The sequence below is a fragment of the Mercenaria mercenaria genome, chromosome 4 (assembly GCF_021730395.1).
Source record: "Mercenaria mercenaria strain notata chromosome 4, MADL_Memer_1, whole genome shotgun sequence".
In the NCBI taxonomy this organism is placed as follows: Eukaryota; Metazoa; Mollusca; class Bivalvia; order Venerida; family Veneridae; genus Mercenaria; species Mercenaria mercenaria.
The window spans coordinates 35,552,627-35,560,413 of record NC_069364.1 but is presented as its reverse complement, the minus strand read 5'-3'; the positions used below and the strand labels follow the sequence as shown (position 1 = coordinate 35,560,413).

Here is a 7,787-nt window from a genome sequence, read left to right as displayed (position 1 = left end):
GCTCCGGACAAAAATGTTTTAAGAAAATATGATAAAGGGGAATAACTCAAAAAATGGGCAAGGTAGAGTTATTGTTCTTGCACACTGCACTTTCCTCTCAATGTGTTCTATCAGTGTATGAAGTTTGAAGAAAATTCCCTCCAGTACTTTTGGAGTTATGCTCCGGACAATTTTTTTTAAGAAAATAAGATAAAGGGGAATAACTCAAAAAATAGGCAAGGTAGAGTTATTGTTCTTGCACACTGCACTTTCCTCCCAATGTGTTCTATCAGTGTATGAAGTTTGAAGAAAATCCCTCAAGTACTTTTGGAGTTATGCTCCGGACAAATATCGTTGCGGACGCACGGACGGACGGACAGACGGACGCACGGACGGAGAGCATTTCTAATATCCCCTTCACCTTTGGTGGGGGGATAAATAAAGGGAGGTAATTTGACATAAAATCAGTCCATAGTTATCTACCCTGATTGTCTGAGTCCAACTAATGACAATAATGAAATTTCAAATGAGTCCTATAACTCTGAAACCTATGACGGGATCTGGCCAGTTTTCGAAAGGAACCTAGATATTATGCCAATACAAGTTGTGTGCAAGTCTGATTAAAGTTGATTGCAAAATGTTGTATCTATCGTGTTCACAAGCCAAAAATAGCAAATTTTGGCCCTTTAAAGGGCCATTACTTTTGAACCCATGATGGGATCTGGCCAGTTTTCGAAACGAAACCGAACCAAGATATTATGCCAATACAAGTTGTGTGCAAGTTTTCTTAAAGTTGATTTCAAAATGTGGTCTCTATCATGCCCGTCCCTAGATTTGCCACCTAATGCCACTCTTTGCCACTTATTTCCATGAAAAAAAGGTGGCAGTTCGTGGAAATAGGTGGCATTAGTTGGCGTTTGTGTAATTCAGCTCTTTTTTTCACCTAAGTGGTAAATTTGCCCCCAAAAAGCCACTTTATTTTGGTGGCATTAGGTGTAAATTTGAACATAGTTTTTCTTTATGGTGGCAGAAAGGTGTAAAATTGGTGGAAAGTAGAACATAGTTTTTTTCATGGTGGAAATCGAGTGGCGTTTAGTGGAAAATAGGACTTAGCAAATTTTCTTGGTGGCGATAGGTGGAAAAAAAACTTAAAAAATTTTTTGTGATGTTTGATTTAAAAGAAACTGTAAGACATTGGATTACCCTGTACAAAAAATCTTCACATGGACTCGGGTTGGAATCAAGGTAAATGGACTTCAGGCCTAATTGACACGGAACCTGACTTTGCTAAAACTGCACATTGACAACAGCTCGTAGAACACAAAATGCGTCCCGCCCCCATTTGATGCGTTCAGTAACTGTACAAGAAACAGAAATCATTTGGTCACTGTGCACTGGACGTTTGATGTACTACCTTTAAATAAATAATTATGGGCCATTTACCAGTCATAAGTGACTTCTGTATGAAATGTGATCTTAGACCAAAGCATTCTCTAGTTATTGGGCAAAAAAAGTTCTAGTGTTCTGGGTCAATGTGACCTAAACCTTTGACCACTGACTGACCTCAAAATCAGTAGGGGTCCTCTGCCGGTCATGATCAACCTCCCTATGTAGTTTCATGATCCTAGGTCAAAGAGTTCTCAAACTAACATCCGGAAACAGCTTAACTGTTCCAGCTCACTGTGACCTTGACCTTTGACCTACTGAACTAAAAATCTATAGGAGTTATCTGCTAGCTATGTTCAACCTTCCCATTCACTTTCATGATCCTAGGCTCAAGAGTATTAGAGTTATCATCTGGAAACTGTTTAACTGTTCCAGGTTGCTGTGATTTTGACCTTTGACCTACTGGCCTCCAAGTCAATATGGGTCACTGCTGGTCATGACCAACCTACATATAATGTTTCATGATCTTAGGCCCAAGCATTCTTGTGTTATCATCCGGAAACCAATTGGTCAACATACCAAATGACCGACAGACTGACCAACATCTGCAAAACAGTATACCCAGGCTCCTTCTTCAAAGGGTTTTCATTAAAATCAGAATAAGTCTATGCTGACTCTAGCTGGACAAAAATAATATTCAGAATGGTATACAGAAAATTTGAATTTTCGTTCTTTTGTGAGACAGAATATTTATTGCTTATTATAGCTTTGCATTATATTCAATGAAAGACAGAAAAGGTGGAAAATAGGTGGCAACTAGTAGAAAATGGCTGTACTAGCTGAATCTGAAAAGATCATTTTAAATGTGTCTGCAGTGTATATTTCTGCATGAGAGAAAGTTGGTTAAAGATAAGATTAATGATAGATCAAGTTACAAGCTCCCACACAAATGTACAGAAACAACCCCAGGTGGAATTTGGGGCAGTTAAGATTTATATATGCAGGCAAACATCAGGTCAGATGCAAAGAAATAGTTTTTTGCCTATTCTCTTCATTAATTGAAAAAAAATAAGTGTTTATAAAAAGGATGTTTTTACAATAGCTTTTCACTTAAGGATTTGACACCTTCTTTAGCTGACCAAGAAAGTGTATGTGTGGAATCAATTTTATCTGTGTAATAATACCAAATTTGAAATCTGGCATTTGATGAGTCAGCCTGGGAGAAACTGGAAACACATGTGAGAGGTAACAATATTATACTGTTTATGTTTTTTTTAATTATTACTGTCTTTAACATTGTCTTAATTACTCTTAACAAATACTTGAATTTGAAACAACATTTACCAAACTGCTTTGAATTTAAGTCAAAAAATCTCCTTCTATGTCTTAGGAATTTTGGCAGATGGATAAATCCTAGATACATTTTCTGGAATATAGCTCAATCATATTTATAACACTGTTTGTAAAATTGTATCATTTTGTAATTTTTTACATATTGATTAGCACTTAGGAATACAATATGTACTTTAAACTGTTCATACCAGGTACCTTCTGTGAAAAAAGTGCAACTTTGTGACATGATATGCCTGCCTGACTGTATATACCTGAGCAGCACACAGCTTATTACTGCATAAAAGAAACATATCAAGATAATTTTGAATCAGGTAAATATTATATGTTTTTTATAAAAGCTAATGTTTAAATAACCCTTATTTTTTAAAGAAATACACCAATTAATAGAAATTCCCTGGCATATTATAAAAATAAATATTAATTATAAATGTGATGAAAAACCCAAGTGCTATTACTATACCTTTTGCCAAAGGCGGAGGGATATTATTTTTGGCGTTGTCCTTTCTTTTTTATCTGTCCGTCGGATTAACTGAAAATGCTTGTAATTGGAATAATATTTTTTATAGCTTTGTCTATAGAATCACTAAACCTCATGTAATTATTATAAGCTCATTAACACTGCTCAATATTTACCTAATAAAAGAAGAATTTCTCCTTGATTTGGTTAAAAATAGGGATTTTTCCTGCATCTATTGATGGATCTTCATGAAACTTTACAAAAATGTAGATCACTACAGGACATGTGCATGTGCAATTTCCATCAGGATCACTTCAGTAACCAAAGTTATTGCCCTTTAATTGTTTTTCAATCCCTAAATTCCTACATAACAAGTAATCCATTGATAAATATTCATGAAATTTGACACAAGTGTAAATCACCTTAGAGTAATTGTGCTTCCACATCTTTCATCAATTCTCAAGTTCTTGTTATTGATTCAAGATGCATATATTTCCACAAAACAATGTAACCGTTTGAGTGAATAGAATTTTTTCTACAATGTAGATTTTGATGAAACTTCTCACAGTTATAATAAAGATGTTGCATATTACTATGAAATTATTTTTATTTTCGGGCTAGAACCGATGGGTGAATTTAAGACCGCGCTGTTATTTAATTTTTCATTTATAAATTGAAAATGTGCGAATTAAAGCCCGCGCGAAATAGTCCTTTTTTTACGTTTGCTTGAAATTTGATGCCAGCGAATTTAAATGATTTCACAGTTTTTGGCATAGATTAAGTTTGTAGAGTTCTTTGTTATGTCAGTGAGTTACAGTTTAGTCTTTTGATTTCATATATTTTCTAGAGGAAATTTACAATTTTCTGCAAAATTATTCAGAATGTTAGAAAAATATATATCTATTAATAGATGACATTGTATGGTTTGCTGTTACAGACTGTGTGCTGGAAAAATGGCCCTACATCTAAAGGAGTGAAATTTGGAGAGTCATTCGCCATCTACTTAAGCCATCCTGGAATATGAAAAAATAAGACTGCATTGACAACATCCTGATCCTCGTGTTCAGATCTTTTGTGATTTCTTGTGAAGAGTCTTTGATTTTTCATAAAAATAAAAAATATATTAATATAATTTGATTTTTGCTTACTACTGAATTTTTTCAGATTCAGCAGGTGCAGCCAATTTCCACTAGTTGCGACGTATTTTCCTAATATTGCCAGCTATTTGGTGGCATTTAGTGGAAAATAGGACTGCCACCATAGTGGCGTTTTGGTGAAATTTTGTCTGCTTACTGCCACCTGTTAGGTGGCAATAGGTGGAAGTAAGTGGCGTTTAGTGGAAAATATTTTTACACCATAATGGTGGCATTTTAGTGGTAATTTGTCTAAATACTCCACTTACTGCCACCATGAAGGTGGCTATTGGTGGAATTAAGTGGCAAACAAATTTTCCACCATAATGGTGGCATATTGGTGTAAAACTGTCTAAATACTCCACTTATTGCCACCTAAAGGTGTACACAAGTGGAAAGAGGTGGAATTTAGTGTAAAACGGGTTTGCCACTGTCCTGTTCATTTTTTCACCATTTTGGTGTCATTTTAGGTGGCATTTTGGTGGAAAATTGTCTAAATACTCCACCATTGAAAAGGGTGGCATTATAGTGGCAAGTCTAGGGACGGGTGTTCACAAGGCAAAAATGGCAAATTTTGGCCCTTAAAGGGGCAACAACTCTGGAACCCATGAAGGGATTTGACCAGTTTTCAAAAGGAACCGAGATATTATGCCAATAAAACTTGTGTGAAACTTTGATTAAAGTTGATTGCAAAATGTTGTCTCTATCGTGTTCACAAGCCAAAAATAGCAAATTTTGGCCCTTTAAGGGGCCATAACTCTGGAACCCATGATGGGATCTGACCTGTTTTCAACAGGAACTGAGATATTATGCCCATACAAGTTGAGTGCATGTTTGATTAAAATCAAATACAAAATGTGGTCTCTATCATGTTCACAAGGAAATTGTGGACGGACGGACGGACAAAGGGTGATCACAAAAGCTATGTGACAGGTGAGCTAAATAAAAATTGAAAGGAAAATCCTGAAAATGTACGAAATTACTTGTTGGCCGGACATAAGAACGAATATTTTCGAGTATAAAATCCTATAACATTCACAAGTCTTAACCCCTTAAGGCCTAAAAATAGCTGTGGTCGTAAAGTTTTACTGCCGGCTGTAAATTTTTTTCAGCTTAAGATTGATTAATAGTGCGATGTTTATACTATAAATTCAAACAAAACTGCTGTGCTATTAAACCATCGCTACAATTTACTTGATAATAACGTAACGCTTAAGTGCGTTTGCTTCTTTTAATTTTTTGACATGTGTCACTACTTCAAAGGTGTCAAATACACAGCGGACTGACGGTTTATGATTGCATTAATTTTATATCAAACTTACAAAATATAATTTGCAATAAATGATTCACGTGACTTTTTACGGGAGAAATAAACATTTACTTGGCTTAAAATTTTAATTTTAGTGTCATATTACGGTTAAATTGTTAAATTTTTTTTACACAATATTTACGATGTTTATCCAACTGCTATGATTATATTCCACCTTCTGTGGTGTATTCTGTTTGACAAGTGATATTTTCTCTGTTTGACATGTGTCATTTCTGCCAGTGGAACTGTCAGTTTTTACATTTAAATAAGCGATGTAATACTCGGCCTCTATTATAATTATATACAGTTTAAATGTTTCGAGTGTTTCCCAATGTTTTGTAAAATAATATTTTCAACTATATTTACATAGGTAAATATTTCATTACAAGAGGGACAAGATGGCCTTAGATCGCTCACCTGAGAAACACATCATAACAGTGTAAACATGTTTGATCTAGTGATTTCATGGAAAACAAGAGCTGTCTCCATAGGATGACACATGCCCCCGATGGCACTTTGAATGAATAGTTATGGCCGATGTTAGAGTTTAGGACCTTTGACCTACGGAGCTGGGTCTTGCGCATGACAAGTTGTCTTACTGTGTCACACATTCATGCGTAGTTACTTTAAAATCCATGCATGAATGGCAATGATATGGACCGGACACGCCCATCAATGCGCTATCATGAAAAATGACCTTTAATGTCTAAGTATGACCTTGACCTTTGAGCTACGGACCTGGGTCTTGCGTGCAACACGTCGTCTTACTGTGGTACACAATCATGCCAAGTTATTTGAAAATCCATCCATCGATGACAAAGATATGGACCGGACACGCCCATCAATGCACTATCCTTTAACGTCTAAGTGTGACCTTGACCTTTGAGCTAAGGACCTGGGTCTTGCGCGCGACACGTCGTCTTACTGTGGTACACATTCATGCCAAGTAATATGAAAATCAATCCATCGATGACAAAGATATGGTCCGGACACGCCCATCAATGCACTATCCTTTAACGTCTAAGTGTGACCTTGACCTTTGAGCTACGGACCTGGGTCTTGCGTGCGACACGTCGTCTTACTGTGGTACATATTCATGCCAAGTTATTTGAAAATCCATCCATCGATGACAAAGATATGGACTGGACACGCCCATCAATGCACTATCCTTTAATGTCTAAGTGTGACCTTGACCTTTGAGCTACGGACCTGGGTCTTGCGCGCGACACGTCGTCTTACTGTGGTACACATTCATGCCACGTTATTTGAAAATCCATCCATCGATGACAAAGATATGGACCGGACACGAAAATTGCGGACAGACTGACAGACAGACCGACAGACTGACAGATTGACAGACGGTTCAAAAACTATATGCCTTCCTTCGGGGGCATAAAAATATTCTGACCAATTATCATTAAAATTGGAGCAAAAATCTTGAGTATAAATAAGTATTTTCTTTGATTTGACCTAGTGACCTAGTTTTTGACCCCAGATGACCCATATTCGAACTTGACCTAGATTTCATCAAGGCTATCATTCTGACCAAATTTCATGAAGATCAACTGAAAAATACAGCCTCTATCGCATACACAAAGTTTTTCTTTGATTTGACCTATTGACTTAGTTTTTGACCCCAGACTACCCATATTCCAACTTTACCTAGATTTCATCAAGGCAACCATTCTGACCAGATTTTATGAAAATCCAGTGTAAAATGCAGCCACTCTTGCATACACAAGGTTACCCCTCTTGGTTAAAGTATTTTCTTTGATTTGACCTAGTGACCTAGTTTTTAAACCCAGATGACTCATATTCGAACCTAACCTAGATTTCATCAAGGCTATCATTCTGAAAAAATTTCATGAAGATCAATTGAAAAATATTAGCCTCTATCGCATACACAATGTTTTCCTTTGATTTAACCTAGTGACCTTTTTGACCCAGATGACCCATATTCGACCTTGACCTAGATTTTATCAAGGCAATCATTCTGATCAAATTTCATGAAGATCAATCAAGAAATACAGCCTCTATTGCATACAGAAGGTTTTGTTTTTTTATTTGACCTAGTGACCTACTTTTTGACCCAAGATGACCCATAATAAAATTTAAAGTAGACTTTATCAAGGCAATCATTCTGACCAAATTTCATGAAGATCAATTGAAA

At 36.1% G+C, this 7,787-nt stretch overlaps 1 long non-coding RNA gene across 1 annotated transcript; it reads left to right on the top strand.

Moving 5' to 3' along the window:
* The first annotated feature begins 2,885 nt into the window (after positions 1-2,885).
* Positions 2,886-4,312, top strand: LOC123551439 (uncharacterized). The gene is made up of 2 exons (XR_008370551.1): positions 2,886-3,029; positions 4,113-4,312. It is a non-coding gene; the product is annotated as an uncharacterized LOC123551439 (long non-coding RNA).
* The last annotated feature ends 3,475 nt before the right edge of the window (positions 4,313-7,787 follow it).